Source organism: Amphibalanus amphitrite, unplaced genomic scaffold, assembly GCF_019059575.1.
Source record: "Amphibalanus amphitrite isolate SeventyFive unplaced genomic scaffold, NRLGWU_Aamphi_draft 001254F_arrow, whole genome shotgun sequence".
In the NCBI taxonomy this organism is placed as follows: Eukaryota; Metazoa; Arthropoda; class Thecostraca; order Balanomorpha; family Balanidae; genus Amphibalanus; species Amphibalanus amphitrite.
The window spans coordinates 43,471-61,279 of NW_024882747.1; the positions used below are offsets into that span (position 1 = coordinate 43,471).

The 17,809-nt window shown below is 49.0% G+C and overlaps 1 protein-coding gene across 1 annotated transcript in view; it reads right to left on the reverse strand.

Annotated features, from left to right (window-relative positions):
- Positions 1-17,487, reverse strand: part of LOC122371533 (protein trapped in endoderm-1-like) — a 36,618-nt gene extending 19,131 nt beyond the window's left edge. Inside the window, exon 1 of the mRNA XM_043347915.1 lies at positions 17,374-17,487. The gene's annotated coding sequence lies outside the window, so the exon portion shown is untranslated. The remainder of the gene's footprint in view (positions 1-17,373) is intronic.
- Between the last annotated feature and the right edge of the window lie 322 nt (positions 17,488-17,809).

The following is a 17,809-nucleotide window of genomic DNA, read 5'->3' on the forward strand; positions in this document are numbered from 1 at the left end:
GAACGATGTAACATGAGAACCAGGCAGGTGGGATAACAAGAAAATCTAACGGACCGACAGAGCAGCAGTCAACAGTGAACGTGATACAAAAACAAATACAAGAGCTACAAATAACTGAAGACAGCACGGGAAAATGGCTCATCGCACTCCAGCAAGATAAATGTTTTTACGGGCACGGATCGTATCGAAGCCGGAAAGGTTGGGTCAATGACTTGTCACCACGGATCAGACCACTAGCGGAGCCGCACAGGGTAGATGACTGTCTGAAAGTGTGTGTCACCCGCCGCGGCAAACAGGAAATTGGCCTGATGTGTTGAATCACTGCCGGGCTGTGTAGCGCGGCGCCTGTCGACCGCCCTGTGTTTGTCTGACACCAGCGGGCTCTCTTTGCTCTGTGCGTGTATGCTCCAGGCATCGTCCGCTTCAGAGCGTTTGGTTCGACAAACAGCCGCTTCAGAGTTGATGCGACAAGTGGGCAACGTGACCACCCAACGGGTGCGCTGGCGATCGCAAACATCTTCGTACGAGCTCCGGGGGTGAAAATGGCTTCGAGATGTGACTGGTGCATGACATCACGGGTGAGACCTCTGGCTATCTGGCGTCACGTCTGCGCCATGTCACGCAGCGTCCCCGTTCCGACCGCGAGGGGTCAACGATGAGGTCATGCCCTAACATCATAGAGATTCAGCACCACCTCCAGATGCTCACTGCGTGCTGCAGCCACCCCTCGCGTGCATGGGCCTCCACGGTAGAACGCGCCTCTCAGCCGCTCGACTCATGACAGCCACCAGAACTTAGTGCGCCGGTACCAAGAAGGAACGTGTGCTGGTCTTTGCCGCGACTGTTTACTCCAGGCAGGCCAGAGATCATCCAAGCGACGATTCCAGTCACTCAGGCGGAACCCTAGCCGGCACCATCAGCCCCAAAATGTCGTCGTTTTGTCCTCAGAACGTCGCTGTTATGCCTAAGAATGTCGTCGTTAGGTCGTGCCGCCGTCGGCGCATGGTGCGTCTCGCGGTCCGGCGGAGGTCTGAAGGTGGCGCCGGCCTAGTGACCTTCGGTGGAAGGGCGTCAGACGGGACCACCCTGCGGCGATGCTGCCGGCAGGGCCGCGCCCAGCGGGAAGGGCGCGGAACGCACCCGGTCTGATGTCATAGCGAGACTTGCAGTGAACATAAGCACTCGCATGTCGTATATTTACTACAGCGTCGACAGCTAATGGTGTCCGTGAGTCGTCTGACATTGCGGCAAGTCATTCACGAGACAAATTGAAGTGCGCGATCTCATGAAGAGAAGAATCATGCTACCGTAAATTAAGATGAGTGATGTCCTGGCACCTTCTTGAAGGACGTAAACGGGTCTGCGGTCATATTCAGCAAAGACCGTCCATGAATAACACAGCTCCCTTGACTCTGTGACTTGCTCTGTACCCTGTACAACACTTCAAGGCGACAGGGGCTGCCTCGCAGATCTAACCCAGGATCAGACCGAACCAATTAATGATGCATAAATGCCAATGAGTGAAATGCGAATGCGTAGCAATGACAGCGACTGAAACATATCTACTTATAACCAGGTACACCAGGTATCATTCAGCTAAGTAGCCAGAAAACAAGTGTAGTTATTTATGCATAAAGTTTCGATTATTTGCATATGCACCTGGCATCTATCTGTCATTCGTGAGGCCTCGTATTTAGAAACAACTGCGCACCATGTAAGCGGCCTTGTGACAACCGTCCGCCAGCCATCACTCCTGGTCCCATGGCTGGCGTCCGTCTGTCACAGGCCGTTATTTTAATGACCCTTGACCGAATGTTCACACGACGTCATGAGCCCCACGACGCCCCCTTCCATCACAGTTCGTCAAACCTCAACGTTCAACAAACATCGCACCCGAGCGGCGCCTGGTCAAACAGACACCGTATAGGACAGGGATGCATCAAAACAGCGTCTGTCGAGGTCAGGCCCGGTCTCCGAGAGTCTGGATGGAACGATGAGGCCTGCGTTTCAATCGCCGCGCTGGCCGGCAACGGAGCCGCCGCGCGTGTGTGTCATGCATCTCATCACTCCTACACATTGGATGGGCAGCCTGATCACAATGCAGCCCGCAGCGCAACAGCGACAGTTTCGGCGCAGCAGAGACAGCTCCAGCGCGGGACGACACCCGACGCAGCGGCGGCTGTCGCGGGCTGCTGTTCCAAGAATGGGGCGTCGCTGAGGTTGACACTGACGGGCGACAGCGGGCCTGTGTCGAGGTCCACAGACACCGAACACGCAGGCGTACATCTCCAGGTGTTGGGGTCACCTGTTGTTCAGACAGCAAGCGGCCTAGTGACTCCTCCCCGGAAAATGTTGGGGTGTCGTGTTGATCAAGCACCTCGCGCTGGAGAACTATCCAGGTGCCGGAGTTTCGTGTCTGTCAGTCATCCACCTGGTGTGTAAAGGCGGTTGCTCCGGGACACGCCAAATAGACAGAAAGGAGGGGTAACATGACGCATGAAACGGTACCCGTCTGATGATACACCTGGTTTGTTCTAAGGATGGTTGCATGAAGGACGACGGTATAGACAGCATGTCGACGACGCCCAGAATGCGTTTTAAGTTCTAGATGCTGAATTCGTTTTCATTCTGTCGAATTCGACATTGATCTTATCCAAACTTTAGGGGTTCGCTCAAGATGCAGCCAAGGAAGCTCAAAAGTACAGCTGTTAGCTCGACTGAGAAAAATGGGAGTGTTTCTTAGTTAGTTTTCGAAATATAGTCCTTTTGTCAAAACTCTGCATCCCAACGGATAAGTACAGCTATGCTTGACAAAATACGCAGATCTCCAAATCTAACGTAAGTGTATCCCAAATCCCATAAATTTGTGCGTGTTTGGCAAGTGCCCGGGCATAAATGTTTTTTTTTAGTAATGAATGATGTTTCGTCCCTCCACAAAGCGCTGAGGAAGGTAACGGACTGCTGAATAATTGTAACAATATGACAGGTTTCATCACTGACCTTGTGCCAGTCCGTTAAACCCACAGCTCACAGAAAAAGGCCATGGCGCGAAGGCGCACAATGGAATTTGAGCCGATTAGATATGACACCGCAACAAGGCACAATGTTTGGCCTATAAAAATTGGATGATAATGTAGTTATAAAAGTTAACCATGATGTTTTAAACATGTGTGCTTGATGACATTAAAAATAATCAAATCAGCAGCATTGTTCGTATATGCGAGCTAAGAGGAAGGGAAAGTGCAATTATGGAAGACAAAGGGTGATGAATAAGAGGAACTAAAAGAAAAGCAGATCAGCAAAAAGGATTACCACAATAAGAGGATGTCATCCAGCCTTTTGCAACATGGATAACAGGAACAATGGAGATCAAATATGCATGGGTGAAACAGTTATTGCTATTTCCCTGTGTCTGTTGCACATTTTGCAGTATATTCATCAAATAACGACAAAGAGGTTCGCTGAAGCTGATAGGCATCTGACTCAAAAATTGTCCACGCTCTCGTTTCTCCCAAAGGGATCCATCCACCCCTCTCCAACTCACAAAGGAAGGAGGAGCGGAGCCTACCCGTGACAGGCTTCTGTCATCACCCAGCACAACAACGGAAGGGTCTGCCCCGCTCTGGGGACGGCCCAGGCTATGACTTCCTCGGGGAGGGGAGGCGTGATGTCAGCAGAGGTGAGAAAGACCACACAGACGCCGCGATCTCGATGACCACATCCTGTCTGGGCCTCCGACCTCCCAGCAGCTCTAATGTAATCGGATGGCCCCGATGGGTCCTTTGATCGGACCGTTTCGGCACTTTAGAACCATTTGTACCGGGAGCATAACAGAGGAAGTTCCCGACAGGAGAATCCATTTCAGTGGATATCTCTACTGATCATCTCAGGCAAATGCCTCGAAATTCCGGCTAGAGTATCACCTGACATGTTTTGAAATGCAGACATGCTTTTCGGGATAACTTGATATCTTGGACGGATAGCTTGATCTCACGCTGTAAAACTTATGCAGAAAGAAACAGCAGAAATATCAACGTCAGCCAAATTCTTTTGTGAAAATCTAGCATGGCTGGTTATTGGCATTTACGCAGCACAATACATCAGTTGCATATCAAAGCTCCAAAGTCCGCAGTACATCAGATCCATCGTTTCCTGTCCCATCTCATCTGATATCTGTCTGTCATTCCGCCTGTCCTGCCTGTCATCTCGCCTGTCCTGTCTGTCATGCTGACTGTTCGCATCTAACCCGCCGCACTCGTCCAGTGGGCCACCTAATATACTGTGCGATAGGACTGTTGAGTGTTGGATGGCAGAAGATGATGTCACCACGCTTCCTTCTAAGACGCACAGGAGAATGGGGAGGGGAGATATGCTCACTGATGATCAGGAGAAGTCTAAATAGTAGGTATCTCTGAGGCAGACCAACCAGCCGATGAACGCCTTGCAGCCTGTTTACCAGCGGACCATCAAAGGGCATACAACTATTGTGCATTAAAATATGGTAGACGTTACGGAATTAGTTGGGATAGGAGTTCATAGCATGGAGCTCGAAGGGTTGGGATTTTTGAAAGAACTGGAAGAAGCGTGAGGGATGGAAGCTTCATGCAATCTACAACGTTTGGCCGTATTCAGGCCAAATTGCGACGGCCAAAGCACGGAGATGATAATGACAAGTTCTGTGCCTTTTCTTTGATGGATGAACCTTTTGTAGCTATTAACCCTTGCAAGCCACATACGACCAAAACTTTGGTCATCTTAGTTTAAAATTCCGAACCATATCACATTGGACCTGTGATAAATAACGGCCCGTAGCACCAGTCGAGGTGCGATGAGTCCTCAGGTCGATGTCCTCTCTACCCCAGACTCGGCGCAGCAGCGAGGTCTATCGACTGGTCCTCGGCCCCCGGTGTCTGTCCGATGTCATCCACACATAAACACTCATCAGCGGGTGTCGCCGAAGACATGTCATGCGCTCGCTGGTCCGCTGTTCAGTCTGGACAAGAGTTACTGTACGGCCGAAACCGGCACGGACGTTGACCCCGCGACAGGACCATGCTGTCCTGAAGGCGGAACAGACGGAACAGGAAGGGCGGATGTGATTGGGAGTAACAGGAGAGCGGATGTGAAGGCGGGCGCAGAGGATGCAGACTGCTCGTCGCTAAGACACAAAAGTGAGAGTATCACTAACCGCATTTACCTACAGGCCTGACGTGCACAAGAGAATATTAATTGCAAAGTTGTGCGCACCGGTAAACATTGGTTTCCTGGACAACAAGATGCTTTTCAACTTATACGATTGGCGTTTTGTTCGTGCTGATAAGTGATAACACATGGATGATTTTACATCATCCGTTAGTCAACATTGAAGCATGTTCGCGCCAGCTTTGAGTCAAGGTCATCATTCCAAGCCTTGCTATCCTTCGTGCTGACCTGGTATTTGGTCCCTAGTTATTTTTAACGAATCATCATCTTTCCGGTTTTGCAATGCTGCTGAATCAACATCCTGGACGCTATCGAATAACTATAAGCATCCAAAACATGGACACATCACTGTGGTAGCTGCCATGACCATTGGTGACTGGTGACACGTGAGTGGTGACTGGTGAGTGGTGACACGACCATCGGTGACACGTGGCTCATGATCGGTGATCAGAAGCTGATGACTGGTGACTGATATCTGGAAACTTGCAACTGGTGATCGCTAACTTGTGGACGGCGACGTGCAACTGGGGTGCTCTGGGGCGACCACTGCGGTTCTAGCGATTACACGAACATGTGTTTTGAGGGCCATCTGCAGATCTGCAGTACCGGGAGTTCCGTCGGTGGTGATGATTTCACCACAGACGCGATCGGTGCGGTGGTAGCTGCTGAGAGCTGCTCGGCAGTCGGGCAAACATTCAATCATCCGAGCTGCTTCAGGATAGAACAGAACAGAACGGTGGTGGAGCACAGCTGCAAGAGCTGCTCGGCAGTCGGGCAAACATCCCATCATCCGAGCTGCTTCGGTCATCTCTCTTACAGCTCTCATTCCTCAAAGAAGGGGAAGCTGCTGGTGTAATTGGAATGCAGATTTTCCAGGACTGTTCCCTCGTTCTCTTATATGATATTCATAATGCCGTCAGCCTCCTCATGTGGTTGACCCTCTCCTCCTCCCATTACGATCGTCGGTAAGTGAGCATTCGTGCAGAAGCCCGGAAGGGTGTTTGCCGTCCAGCTTTTGCTATAGATCTGCCACTCGGCCTGCAACGCCCGTCACTGACATCTGAAAGCAGCGATCAGCAGTGACGGCCGCCTGCTAAATGGTCGCACTAGGTCGCACCACCTCCTTCAGTGGACTCTGCGGGCCCCCGCCACCCCGGGGTGCGCCTCCCCGCGCCACAGTGGATCCTTTCAGCTCAGACAGACGGTCCTTGACGCACGTAGCTCCCGCACAAGAGGACAGTGTTGGAGCTACATAAATAACGTGCGCACGCTGATGGCTTCAGCGTTATTTATGGTAGTGTTTTAGAATCACAGAGGTGTCATTTGTGAACGAAACGACAGCTCCGAACGACGCTGGATGTGATGCACGTTCAGCTCATTTGCATGTGAAGTAAGTTTGATGATAATTGGGTTCTGTGCACGGCTGGTGCAGTGGTTGCGCTGAGCGTTGTGACGTTCGCTTGGCTCCAAGGCAGGACAGTCGGCAGCATCGCATCATCAGGGATGCATGACTCTGCGTGGATAACTTCAAACTGTCGAAACAGGTCGCTTTTGGGCCTCGCTGCTCCGTCATACTCCGTCAGCTTGTTATACAAACTTGTTATATAACAGACAACTGATATGAACGGTTGCATATTAAATTTCAGATTCAGAAGCAGGCAGAGTGTTTCGTAACTGTTCATCTGTATCGATAGCTACACATTTGCACAGTTTGCCAGAGTTCGTATATTCAACTCTTCACTGCACATTGTAACTCCCGTAGGATTGACACAACCCCTGCATGCATATAACCGTTAAATTGTATTGCCTGCCCATCGCATACCCACTGTCATGTAGCAAAAGCAGTCAAATAATGGGCCAAGTTAACGATGTGGCTGGAGATTTATATCGAGATAAATCACAGCAAGCCAACCAATTAGAGATGTTTCAGCAAGCAGCCTATAGGACTTGTTAGTTTACATGCTATACGTCCCCGAGTGATAAATATTCAAGAAAAAATTAGTAGATTAATTAAGGTCTATAAGTGATGTAAGTTATGTTGCTTTCACCCGGAGCACAAGGGATGTGTGACATGAATTTCAGTCAGGGACATGCTGTCCTAAACGTCTGTTGCATGTCAAATTCATTGTCGAAGTTGATGAAGATGAATTCGAGGTTTACATGGCGCACAAGCTACAAAAGCTAATCCGCTTACTGTCAAAGTTAGTTTGGTGCTGGATGTGCAGTTGTGATGCTAAGCTCAAATCATGTTTACTCAAGGTTTGCTTGCAGCAGTCAGTTTTGGAGAAAACCATTCTAGCGGAAATGTATTCCAGTGCAGTCAGCCCTGTTGCCCTATCATCAAACCTCCAAACAAACAACAAATCATAACAGAACAACGGTTTCATCAGAAAGGAGTACCAAAAGTGACGGTGAATCGTTCTTTTTTCGGGTCTGAGGAGTACACGTAAAACAGCCCAGCAATATACCAAATATTGGGAACAAAATAAAGAAACGCCGAAATTGTTTGTGAAAATAAATACATTTTGCTGGAAATTCCTTTCTTTTTCAATATCGATCACATAATGACATTTAAGTGGTAACTATAATTTTTTATAGCGCATTTCTTCGTATGTAATTTCTGCTCCTTGGTCATAGGTTGCACGCAGCTAGTGCCCAAGGCAATGAGCCTCTGAACTTCCTTGCTGAGAAGTGACCTCCGACCTTGCCTATTACGACCACCACCCCGCTTCCTCTGCGTTTCATGGCCCCCGTGCACCGCTTCTTGCACGCATCGCCAGCGCCGGCGGCGGCGCGGGATCGTGTATTTGCTCAGCGCTGCTGGCCGGTCGTTCGGTCAGGCGGTGTTTATACAGAACTGTGACCAGAGGCGGCCAGGGGAGGGTGGCTGGGTCCCTCGGGGCAGAAGCAGAGCCGTTACTGGCTACATGGCTGTCAGGAGGGCGGCGTCTGGGGGCAGTGTCATAGGATGGGCACATCGCCGCTGATTGTCAGGAGAGTGATGTGCAAGATCGAGACACACAGAGCGTTTAAATTTGGAGCAAGACAGATGGACCTGCATGGACGGGGGAGGAACCGATGGTGAGATCTGATTATTGATCGATAATGGTAATTGACAGGGTGATGTATCTGCTATATTCGATCACCGTGGGGATGATGTCATGGACTGGACTCATCAGCGGATGTCAATGGTAAATAACAAGGTCGTTTACCGTCTGGGAAACACAAGACATTTCCTTCATCTCACGTTTCGCATCGGATTGGATGACAGATGAAAGCATCGAAATCCGTGCAGCGAGGATGCCCGTGAAATGCCAAAGAGCCGAGGCATGAGGACTGTGAGGAACACATAACTGGTGACATATCCAATTGCCTTATTCATAGGGTAGTGTGGGGTAATTTGAACATATTTTTACGTCTTCTCCGTTGTACCAAATTCCAGCTCAACCCTGGATGAAGAAAAACTGCTTCAGTAGCGCAAGTGTCACTTGCTTTCACCATGCAAGCCTCGTTTTTGGACGAACCGAGCATACGTTGAATAGCATAGCCTCACTTCTCCACCAAGCCACGGTGTGTTCAAATTGCCCCACCGTGGGGTAATTTGAACATACTGCCTTTACCTGTCATAAAAACGATAGCCTCGCCAGCACCGATGTCGTTTGACCCATAAACAAATAGGCAGAACAATTCTAAACATGTCTTCACTTGAAAAATCAACACAACGACAAAAATAACAGTTGCAGAGTATCAATATCTGCACGATGCACGCCGGTCAGTTGACAGAATTCGCTTCTCTTCAATTAACCGAGAACGTCTATCATTTTTGTTCGACAAAAACTCTCCCAATCTTACTGCATCTGTTATAGTGGTGCCAATCGAAACCTGGATATTTGGAGTGCTGATTTTGTCCAATGTCCAATTCGGAATTGGTTGGACAAAGGTAGCAGACTGGACAACATTGGACGATGGCTTGCTACACTTCAGCGCTTTTGATAAAGTAATCGTGCATAGCATTGATTGGCGAATGAAAAGCTTGTTAGGCTCTCAATATAATGAACACTTTTCGGCTGGTAAAATTACATTATAAGCAATTTAAATGACAGTTTTGAGTGTTGATTAATGCGTGATTTTTAGACATATTTGGACAAATGGCTGACTTTAACATTTTTGAACGGAAATCAACGAAAATGCCGGACATTAGACGGATATTAGACGTAAAGTTTATAAAACTGGCATCACTAATCTGCTACTGCTTTGGCTCGAAAATATATATTGGCAAAAAAAAATGGGAGCGCTGTTTTTTTCGGAGCTATCACTGTCTTTACTAAAATTCTCACACTATGCTCAAATTACCCCACGCTAAAAGTTCTTTTGCCATATTTAAAAACAGGCTTCAAAAGCAAATTTCTTGGATTGAAGGAACTGATTAGGTCATTGTACAACAAAAGCCGTGGCGTATTAGGCGCTAGCAATGCAAGATTTTGCGCTGCAATGAAGTTGCAATGACGTGTTTTTAGGCGTTTTTACTTGCGAAAATGATTTTTTACAGTGTGCGTCAACATATTCATTCCCTGAAACTTTAAACCCTGTTCATATGACAGCCCTTTTAGTTACGATGATTTCCCTCATTGGTCTTATTATCATGCCACTTATGGATTTTCCGTAATTTTGTGTTTTTCACACTATGTTCAAATTGCCCCACATGTTCAAATTACCCCACCCTACCCTATACTGGTAATGTTTACAATATTGCCCTCATTCAACACTTCACCCACCAATACCGAATTCACATATTCCTCCCGAATACCTACGTCTCTGGTTCGCCGTTAATATGACGCCACTAATTAGTCCTCTGTGTTTAACAAGCGTCAATATTCCACCCTCCAATCGAAATATGCGACGATGAATGTATGCGGAGAGGTCCCTGTTGTATGCTCTCTGGATGCCTTTTCTGTTGGCATATTCGCGGCTGAGCACACACTTCATTGTCCTAGGAACCGGCTCGCCACCCCTCTGTTGGTCCCTGTCACCTCCTGTTGGCTCTGTCCGCACGGACCCGTCATCTCCCTCACGGAATTACGGTTCAGCTCGCTGACGGCCCCGCGCTGACGGCCCAGCGCTGACGGGTCCCCGCGCTGACGACCCCTGCGCTGACGGCCCAAATCCCGGGAGCCCGTGGTACGACCTTCCGGAGCACCCTTACCCTTCAGGCCGTGACATCAAAGGACGCTGTCCCAGTCGGCTGCCATGCCAAATCGGACTCCCGCTCCAGATTCAGTACACTGCCGTGACGTCACGAACCAAAAACATCCGCGGGTGAGGCTCGAACCGGGCCACATATGGAGACGGAACCGCCCCGCCGCCGGGTACGGACGGCCCACGGCACCCGAGACTGACGGACTGACTCGACGTGACGTCACGATCAGACACGTGACGTCACGGTAAGTCTCGCTCCAGCGGTGTGGGCGGGGGAGGGGGAGTGCAAAGGCCGGAACTTTGCAATCGGACGTCCGTCAGGGGCGCACGCCGCACAGGGTAGGCATTCCACCGGGACTGATAAGTGTTGAGCCTTTGTGTTGCCACCTAAGCCTCATGGGGCAGCTGACAGGAGGCAGCTTCGCTTGAATATATTTGAAGTTGATTCTTCATTGCTATAAATGAAATCGAGTGGTGATAAATATCTCCTGATTTTCGTTATGAGGGTGATAAAGTTATCCAATATCGGGTTCTTCATCGGATATTTAATACCTTCAAACATCGAAAAGGAGACTCTAAGTTCGGCATTAAATGTGCTATTCCTATGCTTGCAAAACCAGTTATCTGTCTTTTTTTCATTTTCTTGCAGCTTCCTTCCCACGTTCCAATGTTTCCAAGTGGAGAACAAAGCCTACTACAGGCAACTGAGCGGTAATGAAACATTTTTCTCTCGCTTGTCTTGTTCAGCGAGGTAAGTTATTGGAGAAAGGCAGCAAAGGACACTTAATCATCAATGACGTGTATCGAATATCTAAGCTAGCCCGACGACTTTCGTTTTCAGCATATGCTCCCCAAGGTATCCCCATCATGTCAGTAAAAAATTGATCCGGTTCGTGTCTCAATTGGTGACGAATTGCGCAACACTATTTGATCGTCAGCAGTGACTGCTCAGACGGCCAAACCTGGGTCCGAGGACCGAGGACCATGCGACCGTCAAATGTCTGACAGTCTGGACCGCACTGCGCGTGGCGAACCAGATACCGCCATCAGTGACTGAGGGCCGAGGGACAGGGAGTCATCTCCCAAGCGCAGTGGTCCCGATCTGTCACCTATCATATCATTCAGATTTCATCTGCTGAGTCACTCTACCTTCCAGCTAGATCGTCTCTGTCATCCAGAACTCGCTGGAATCCCAATCCAACGTCAATGAGGTGACAGCCTGCTTATCATCGACAGCCAGTCTGTTTGTGCCGTCAACAAAACATTCAACAATAGCAAAATCTGACATGAGTTACTCATTTTTGACACCGCGGTGCATGATCGAATAAGAAGATTGTGTGCAGATTCGGTAAGCACCTGACAATGGGCATTCTCACCCTTCCAATGTGTCAAGACTCGCCTTCTCCTTCAGACGTTCCTCGACGGGCAGCAATTTGTATGCGAGCCCCCTCGCTGGAAAGACACCACGACCGATGAAATTGAGCGACATCAGAATGCTACCGTGGACAGTGAAGACAGTGACGCAATTGGGAAAGGTTGGCTCACAGGAGGATATGGAGAGATGTCAGATGGACATGTCTAGGGTCCCGGTAGTGACACAAGAGGTCACAATCGGAAACGGAACTCCCGGAACTAGGAAAGGTGACAAGGGGTTGCGCAGAAGGGGCTTGACGTGCGTGGGAGGAGCAGTTTCGAAGAACTTGCTCCATTTCCGATTTCACATCTTCTTGAAACCGATCTAGCTAACTGAATTCGATCTTTAGTTACGTCAAGCCAGCCATTGTCACTTTCCTAACACATTTCTTTACATTTTGTAGCACTATTTTTGTCTGAGATCCCTGTAGATCTGAGATCCAATTAAACGTAAATTGTGAGAAGGCACCAAACGCACCATACATTTACATAAGTGTTTTGGGAAATTAGAACAAATATCCATTGGCAGAATTGGCCGTCACAGTCCATTCAGATGGGTGAAGCAGTTTGAAGGCTTTAAGAAATCCCGTTAGGTGCAACGGGTTTAAGTCCCACCCAGTGGATAAGAAGCAAGTTGCGGAAGAAATAATGATGCAAATTACAAACACAGTGCTCATTGCACCCGAAATCAGAGCCGTTTGACGGGTTCTGCAAGCTATATGGACGTGAATCAGTACCAAACCATTACCGAGCGTTTACGGGTCATGATGACACTTCGCGGGCCAGTTCCAATGTGTTTACTCTCGTGGTAGCATGCCATTGATAATTAAGTGCTCGTTAATACTGTCTATCGCTGATAAGTTGGTGATTGATGATGAAATGTAAATTTGTCGCGAGGCTACCCGACACGAAGCTACCGATTTGTGACATCATCCAGATACAATCGCGCTGCTGGATTCGACGTCCTAATCAAAATTAGCAAGAAATGTGTAGTATGAATTTATCAAGTAGACTTTAATGAGCGTGAATGGAATATGATACTGGACTGAAAAAAAAAAACGCTGCAATAGGGGTGTGGACGAGGCAGCTTCTTTTCTTTATGAGAGGTTTAAACAACTTTTTGTGGCAAACACACACACATAAACTAAGTTTATTTAAAAGTTCTTTTACATTTCGAAATTCTGACTTATGATTATTGAACAGTTAATGCCTAGTTGATTTGATTTCAAAACCGCAAAGCCACACAGCAACAAGCTCACTGCTCAGCCCTTACAAAGACAGGCTGAGTCAGCCAGACGGTAACCTTGCTGGCTGCCACGAAGGACAGGGAAGTGTTGCAGAGAAGGGGAATATTGCAGGAAAATAGACGCAAGGAGACCGCTAAAACAAAGTGGATCGACCATCACACGAAAAAAAACTGGCTGGTATATCACGAAACACTATTTTCCCGGTGCAATCTGTTAGAAAACGTCGCCGCTTTATTTAGAATCAATACACGTTTCCAGAACTGGTTAAAATCACAATCAATGTGAATCTATACCCAAACCCAGATTCATGCTTTCAGTCCACGACAATGTCATGAGCCACCTGCAGATCTGCACCACACAATGCACAAATCGCACGCATGACTCAGTCCTGTTGCGATCGGTGATAGGCACCACGACATGTCATTTGTGGAAACCAACAACGGCCATTCGCGGCTTTCGAGGCTCCAAAACACGTTACCGGTTCTGGCAGCGACCTTGAGAGTTCGCCCTGTCTGTCCACAAAAACGCTGCATTTCCCGAAATTGCGACCAGCGAACCCTTCACAACCGAGCCTTCATTATAAAACTGCATATCTTTATCGCTTCCTCGTTATTTAGCATGGCAGTGCTTCTTTTCCGCAGATAAAGAGACTAACGGAGCGAACCATCCTGTTCCGTTTTCCTTGCTGATCCCGTGACACTATCACCATCCGCGTTCCTGCACCCATTACCCAACCCCCAAGTCCATAATCTGACACACTTGTGTTGCCGTTCTTATGGCATCTCTTCCTGGCCTCTTCCCCTAGCCCTCTTTGTCATCCCTAACCTACCGCTCTCACCCTTCTCCCTAATCTTCATCCCAGCCTGTCGCTCTGAACTCCATCCACTCCACAGTCATGATCTACCATAACAAGCTCCCCTCGTCCATCTCAACACGCTTGGCCAGCTCGCGATATTCGGAATTCCCCTTCCTCGGCCAAAGCAAAAGTCGGGCTAATCTGCACCCCTCGCTACCCGGGTTGAAACCACGACAAATGCAGCCAGGGCCTCGTTTCATAAAGCGAGTCCGTAGCTTACGCCGTTTTTTTGCTTGTATTGCAATCGCATGTGAAGCCATAAATTTATTTCCCCTTCTCCGTTCTGTTCTTGCTCGCAAGATGAATAAAATGAACGATTTCAACTATCGTCATCGCTTCACATGCAATTGCAATACAAGACCAAAAATCGGCGTAACTTACGGACTCGCTTTATGAAACGAGGCCCAGGACGTGGATAGCAACATGAACACTGAGCAGCGGCCACAACAGCCATGAAATGAACGCCAGCGGCCGCCCGCTGCAGACCGCTGCGTTTCTGCAGCCGCATCGACGTCAAACTCAGTCGGGTATATGGGTTGTCTGTCTAGCCAGGCTGTCTGGCTATACTGAAGGCAGTCTGGGACTTGGGAGACCATGTCTGACAAGGCCGTCTGGCAGACTGAAGGCTGTCTGCGAGGCTGTCTGACAAGGTTTTCTGGCAGACTGAAGGCTGTCTGGCCAGACTGAAAGCTGTCTGGGATACTGTCTGACAAGGTTGCCTGCCAGACTGAAGGCTGTCTACTTAGCCAGACTAAAGGCTGCCTGGGAGACTGTCTGACAAGGTTGTCTGGCAGACCATCTGATCCAGACAATTCACAATCCTGCAGCTGGGGTAGGACCTTGCTCTCGGCGGTGCGGTGACGGCTATTAGGCAGAATGGCGTGGTAAGCCGAATAACGATTATGAACGAAGGGTCCTATAAATTGATGGATGGTTGGACGGATGAAGTAGTTGTGCTTCTTTTTCAAAACGATGGTTTTCCTTTGCACATATCTATTTTTGATAGGACCTTCTACTTGAACTCGAGCGTGCGTACACAATCTTCCTGAGTTGTCAATTATCGGACACGCGAAGTCACATTCGTAAGTGCACAGATTCGCCAGCAGAGTTCTGTTTCATTCCCTACTTCTGCAAAACATCAAACTGCACACTGCACAGGGCACACATGTGCACGTGACGACACAGCTGAGGTGGTGTGCTGAGCACGTGACAAAGCTCAGTTACGGACACGGGCGTAACTTGGTGTGTGTTTGATTCGGAGCTCACACTATTTCATAAAACTGCGGTAGATTTGCTATGGAAATACGAGACTCGTACTATGCATTCGTTCTATGTGATTTGCTTTCGAGTAACTCTCAATAAATGTTGTGTATCTGTATCTTATTGTGATGTATTGGCATATGATATGACTCCGCACCAACGTCGAAAACAGACACACCCATAAATCCGATGAATGCTCATCTCAGCACGACCTCGACCGCTCCGTCGGACAGCTCTCATCCCAAACACGGTCATAAAAACAGGACCACGCGCGAGCCGAATAGTGGGACCGAGGGGGGGGGGGGGGGCTGGCTACAGAAGAGCGACGGACAGTAGCCACTTGGGCCGCCATCTGGTCTATAAACACGGGCTGACCGGGCTGTGCCGACCGCCACACAGCCAGTCGGGGGACAAAGGGACAATGGGATTACGGAGGGTGGTACGTCAGCTGCTGTACACGGGGAAAGGGAGGAGTCCACCGGAATGTCTGGGTGGTGGATGGGAGCGTGGTGGACGGTGGACAGTGGACAGTGGACAGAGATGGTGGACGATATTGTCAAATGTAGCGATGGAAATGGACGCTTATGGCATGTTCAGCCAGACTCTTGTGCAAGCAAAGAACAAAAGAAAATCCCTCAGGTTACTGAGAAAATTGCATAGAAATTAATGAAGGATACTTGATGCAACATGTTAAAACGTACAAAAACGAACCCATTTCCTCACAACCGACGATTATCAGCCGCCACGTGTTCTATGATTATAATTATTTCGCATTTAAAGCCATCTGCGATTTATCATAAAAGGACAATGATCTGAAGAAAGAAAAAGGAAGCATCTCGAGCAAGCGCAATTATGTTGAAATATTGGTATATAATGATGATAGATATCCAAGCGGCGGTACCTACATCGATTATTCATTACTATGTGCACTGTGCGGTGTGGACTGTGAAGCACCGTTAGTCCTGCGAGGATGTGATGTGGGCTTACCCAAGACTTGAGTGTTCGCTCACTCATCAAAGAATGATTCTAATTATTTCGGACAATGGCCTCATATAATTGATTGGCAAGCCACATGCAAAGAGTTCATTTACGTGTGCACGTGCAGCGCAGGTGCATGGTATAGTATTTCGCGGGTGAACGGAATGTTTGCAATTCCAAATCTGACATTCTATGATAATACGGCACTGAACGTAAACCGAGTAAGCAGGCTTAGTGATATAAGTGCGGCTTTAATGCCGCGTGAACCTACATATACATATTATTGTATGTCCATTGTCCATGTGGATAAATCTTTGTAGAAATGGAATACAAAAATCTGTAGAACTATGGATGAATTCGCCGCAAGATCGATAGACAGCTGAACATTTAGTGAACAACCAGTTCGCTGACCAAACCTATATTCTGCCTTTCGAGCACTGTATTGTATTATTGGCAAGCAGCACACTGAAGCGCGAATGATAATCGTAGTCTTCGAGACCACACCAGGGCTCACACCACAAACAGGGAAATCATTTTTTCAACATTACTTTCTCTACATGGTACGCAATGGTATATAACCCCATATTATCCGTTGGAGCTGGAGTAATTCGCACAAACATACTCTCACCGCCATATTTTTTTTTTTTTGCTACGCCCACCCATCTTTCCTAGCTGTTGATAACAGCGTAAGCCTCCTGCAGGGGTGAAGATGCCGCACCACTGACTGACCACTAATCAGGTGATCGCTTTTTGCACAACCTTCCCGGCACCCTTAGAGGCAGGGTTAAATCGGCTCACCGCAGATCGCGCGCCGTGCACGGAGTAGCGTGCAGAGTGCACTGTGTGCACGCCGTGTTTGGAACTCAAGTGTCGACAGGTAGCGGTGCCAGAGGAGGGAGTGATGGGTCATTACTAAGAGGATGTGGGGCGGTCCATGGCTCAAACACATGGGGTACTCCCGAGACAGTCTCATCTATCCCAGTGACGCCGTGATGCACTTGACCCACAACCAGCACCGGTCGCTGCGGCGTGCGGAGCTCCACCGTGCAGGATTAGTTCGGTGCAGCGGATGGGTACGTGAGGATCTGCACACACAACACGGCTCTCCTCTCAGACTGACACTAATCCTACGAACCACCCGTCACCGGCGCAGTTTCAGAGAGCACTGACCACACTTGACGCCGCTGTTCCCAGCGTCCGATCGACGACCCACAAACCCACCTGCACGGGTCCTGCCGGGCCGAGACGAGACGAGACGAGACGGAACGGAGCGCGGTGCGGAAGACCGGCGGAGCTGCGACGTCACCCCACTCAGCGCGAGCGCGACCCACTGACTGCGGCTGAGCGGACGACCGGGCGCAGTCGCGGACGGCGCCCGGACGGTCGGCCCCGGCCGGTTGGCCCGTCTGCCGCCAGGAGGCGGACACTCGAGCGGGGAGGTTGCTTGCTCTCATACTTGCACCCCTGACCAACGCTTGTATATACGCTGTAAGTGCCGGCCTGTAGATGGTGTCTTTCCCCACCCGCTATTTCAGTAACGGACCACGGTTCGTCGGAAAGTAATTTCATCCACAAAAGCAACGAAATATAGGTAGGCCTACACCAAACGAAAGCTGACGGTGAGCTGATTCCAAAAAATTGTTTTTTTTTCCGAAAT